The sequence below is a fragment of the Gavialis gangeticus genome, unplaced genomic scaffold (assembly GCF_001723915.1).
Source record: "Gavialis gangeticus isolate Ggan-Ray unplaced genomic scaffold, GavGan_comp1, whole genome shotgun sequence".
NCBI lineage: Eukaryota > Metazoa > Chordata > Crocodylia > Gavialidae > Gavialis > Gavialis gangeticus.
In genome coordinates, this window is record NW_017729013.1 from 5,553,450 (window position 1) to 5,558,011 (window position 4,562).

The window sequence follows — 4,562 nt, forward strand, 5'->3', positions numbered from 1 at the left end:
CACACCCTTGTCCCCACCCCGTGCCCCCCACACACCCTCATGCCCCAAACACTCCCCCGTGCCCCATGTGTTTTCTATCTAAATTATTTACTGGGTCTGGACTGGCTGTGGATGTTTACATGTGGGTCCTGGTACAAACAAAGTTTGAGACCTGCTGTGCTAAAGGACTGGTCCGGCTAGACCAGGCTCAGGATGATTAGGGGTTTCCAAGGGGAAGAAAACCCAGTTTTACAACCCGTGTGTTCACAGCACTGTCTCTGGCTCTTTTTAAAAAGATGTGGAAGGCATTTGTACCTTACAGAATGGCCACAGGGAGCTAGATACATAAAAACACGTACATGCGTATGCAATACACATACATATATTGATCAAATCACAGCGTATGTGTTTAGCACAAGTTTCCAGAGCTGAAGTTCAATTCAGCACATGTGCGTACCTAGCTATCTATCTAGCCCAAGCTTTTCCTAGCCGATTAGTCTGTATCTAGTTAGATATATATCTGTTAGCCTATAAAGTGCAAATCTACTCTGCCTGGTGCTTGATTTCAGATTAATGTGGTTTAGTCCCGTTTAACAAAAGATGTCAGTGAAAGTACTGGATGCAAACAAGCTCCTTCACTGTCTGCAGGAAAAGCATGGCAGTGCTGTGCCCTGTATGTGGGAAAGGAAAATGGTTTGAAAAAATGTGCAATTGAAACTCAGCGAAATGCTGAAAACAATGCTAGGGCTTAAATGGTAAAAGCTAAGCCCTAAAAGCTGCGTGTGATTTTAGTTTTAATAATCTGTCAGGGGTAGATCAGGATACTTGCAAAATCAGAAGCAATGTACAATCAGGATATTTCATTTAAAAATAATGTAATTTTAGCTAGCTGGTCTTAAAATATTATTTGCATTCAGTCAGCATCTCTTTTAAGTTCACCACAGATGGCCTAGCAATTATTAGTAAGGTGATCAAAAGTAGTTCTTTCATACAGCAGCCCCCATTCCTGCCCTCTCTTCTTTAGATACCTGCACCTGACCGGAGATGAAGTGATATTTTAAAAGGAAAAGCAACCAATGCCACACATTTATTGGTGGTTCTTACTCTATGCGCTTCCTCTGTAGTTAATAAAGATCACTTTTTTTTTCTTTTTAATGGTGCTGTGGGCAGGAAGATAACGGACTGTAGCTGAGGGTTTCCTAATATCTTCCAAAGTGTGTCTTTTGCATTATTGATTTGTTTTTCCTACTGGGCCATACTTTAGGGTTTTACTATAGAGAACTACAACTTAATTGATTTTCCCCCATCTGACTGTGTCAATAGGCTTAGTGTCTCATCCCAGACAATACTAGGCTGTCATAATGCAAAAGATATTTTTTTGAGGGAAGCTTTTCTATATGACATTGTATACCTTGACTTCCAAAAAGCCTTTGATCTGGTATCCCACGATGTCCTCCTGAGAAAATTGGAGGATTGTGGGCTTAACTCCAGGATGGTCAGGTGGGTAGGAAACTGGCTGCGGGGTAAGACTCAGAGAGTCCTAATGAAATGCCCTGTGTTGTCCTGGCAAGAAGTGGCCAGCAGCGTCCCCCAGGGGTCGGTCTTGGTCTAGTGCTTTTCAACATCTTCATCAACGATTTGGATGTGGGGCCAAGTTCACGGGTGGCACCAAGTTATGGGGAAGTGTGATCACGCTTGAAGATAGGCTGCAGATACAGGTGGACCTAGACAGGTTTGCAAGTTGGGCGGATCAGAATGCGATGAAGTTCAACGTTGAGAAATGTAAAGTGCTCCACATGGGGACGAACAACCCCCAACACACCTACAATCTTGGCTACGCCAAACTGACTGGCACCATGAACAAAAGGGACCTGGGGGGTAACAATAGACCACGGTATGAATATGAGCTAGCAGTGCGATGCTGTAGCCAGTAGGGCAAATAATACTCTGGCGTGCATCAATCGATGCATCTCTAGCAAAACCAGGGAGGTGATTCTTCAGCTCTGCTTGGCATTGGTGAGACCGCACCTGGAGTACTGCGTCTAGTACTGGGCGCTGCACTTTAACAGGGATATGGAAAAGCTTGAGAGAGTCCAGAGAAGGGCCACCGGTATGATCAGAGACTTTCAAGGCAAGACATACGAGGAAAGGCTGAGGGACCTGGGACTCTTCAGCCTGCAGAGGGGACCTGGTAGCTTACTACTACATTAGGGGAGTACATCAAAGGCTCCATGAACAACTGTTCACAAGGGCACCCTTGGGGAAAACCAGGGGTAATGGCCACAAACTCCTGGAAGACCATTTCAGATTCAACATTAGGGAAAAACCTCTTCACAGTCAGGGTGTCCAGATTGTGGAATAAGCTCCCTCCAAAGGTAGTGCAATCACCTACCCTAGAGATCTTCAAGAGGAGACTGACCCGAGTCACCAGACCCAAGTTGTCTTTCATGTCTGGTGCCGGGGGCTGGACCTGATGATCTTCTGAGGTCCCTTCTGGCCCCTTCAAATCTCTGAATCTATGAGTATCTATATCCAGCTGGCATTTGAGAGTCCAGGACTGCTGAAGAGAGGTCAGGAGAGATGGGCCATGTCTGCAAGTGTAGCGAATACACTTCACTTCACTCGTCACAAGTGAAGTGGCTCGTCCTCCTTTGCACCCATATACCTGTGCTTATGCACTTTCAGTCTTCAAAATCTTGGTCACTCTCCAGTTTTGGGGAAAATAAGACCAAGCAACTCCAGAAAAATTAAATATTAGAGGTGCACCAATACATCAGTCAAATATTGGATCAGCACCAATAAAAAGAAAATGGACTGTATTGGAAATTGGCCTGATGTGGCTGATAATTGGGCAGATAAATGCCTGTGTGTGCACACAGATGCAGCCCGGCAACATGGAGAGCTGCGTGCAGCTGGTTATTCTGTTGTGGTGGAAGGGGAGGGAAGGGGTTGGTAGGGGGCAGATCAAGGCCCCCCACAGTGAGGGAGGGAGTGGGGCTGGGGCAGGCACTGCCCAGCTGGGGCAGGGTGGGGTGCAGGACAGAGGGGAGCGGCCCCTGCTGCTGTGCCCTGCCAAGGGGGGGTGCCCAGGAGGGCATGGGTGGTGTGCCGCCAAGTCTGTGCAGGGTGCAGGCAGGGCGGGCTACAGCTGTGGACTGGGTCTGTGCTGAGCCCTACCCCCTGGGGCTGGGCCAGCCTGTGCTCAGGGAGGTGGGGGTGACAGCACTGGAAGGGGGCTTATGGGGGGGGCTGCAGCCACCCCAAATCTCAGTATAGCCCCCTCCCAGCACAGCGGAAGCCACCCGCTCCAGCCTCTACTGGGAAGAGCCTGGTACAGTCCCAGCCCACAGCTGCAGCCTGCCCTGCCCCATGCAGATCAGGGGGCACACATCCACCCCATGCCCTCCCAAGGTGCACGCAACAACGGGAGCCCCCCCGCCCCCTCTGGATGCACCATGGCTCTGTACTGCACCTGCCCAGCAGTGTCTGCAAGTGGTTGCCAACTGCCAGTCAGCGCTTGCCTAGACCCCAACACCGCCATGGCTGCCTGTGGGAGCTCCCCACTTGGCCTGCCCCACCGCCAACACTGCCTGCAGGCGGTCACTGTGCCCCCCCAGCCTCCAGGGGCACGCGCCATTCATGTCATTGCTTTATGGAAGACTGGGCTGCCTTTTCTCAACGGCAGATGTAATGAATTGACTTTAAAGGTACCTTATCTCAGTGGGTCACTGTTCTAGGGGGAGAATAAACTGGTACCCATACTGCTGCACCCATTTTTAAGTTATTCCACTGCATTTTGGTGACACGTGGCTAGTGCGACCCTTCTCAAGCTACAGGCAGTCCTCAGACTTACGACACAATTGGTTCCTGAAAACAGTGTCTTAAGTTGAAACGTAACTCGGAACTGATTTTCCCATAGGAAACAATATTATAAGTAGGGGATCGGTTCCTGAACCCAGGCCCGATACCCTAGTTTCACCAAAAATAACCCGGAATTTTGTGCTCGATCAATGATAGATGAGTAATGTGGCTACAATAACCTATTTATATTGTAAATAGCAATCATATGGATTTGGAAAGACTTCTTTGAGGTCACTTTGCTGGACTTTTTGAAGGGCTCTTGGCTGGAGTCTTCCCAGGAGTCTTGGCTGCAGGTTTTTCTGGAGTCCTGTCTGCTTTCTTAAAGCAAGCGCCTAAGGAAACTTGGACAGATGCTCTCCAGGGAGTCGGGCGGCGCAACAAGCTTGTTCGCTGGCGTGGCGGTTGTAAAGTTGAAACAGGGGGTCCATTTATAAACGTGGTCACTCCAAACGTGGGAAGCGAAGGACTAGCCCGCACAACCCCGGCCTCGATGGCTGCGTCTTGCTGCGCGGAGGCCCCTGGCCCTCGCCCTCACGCCCTGCTCGTGGCCACGCTAGTTTTGCAGCCCGGAAGCAGCTGCAGGGGGGGAACGCTCCTGAGGGAGAAAACGTGCAGCATCGGGCCCCCTTCGCCGGAGACCACGATGATCATCGCAATAATAATAATCGCCCCCTGGGCCACTTTCAGCCCCGGTGCGCTCTGCCGGGCCCTGCAGAGGAGCG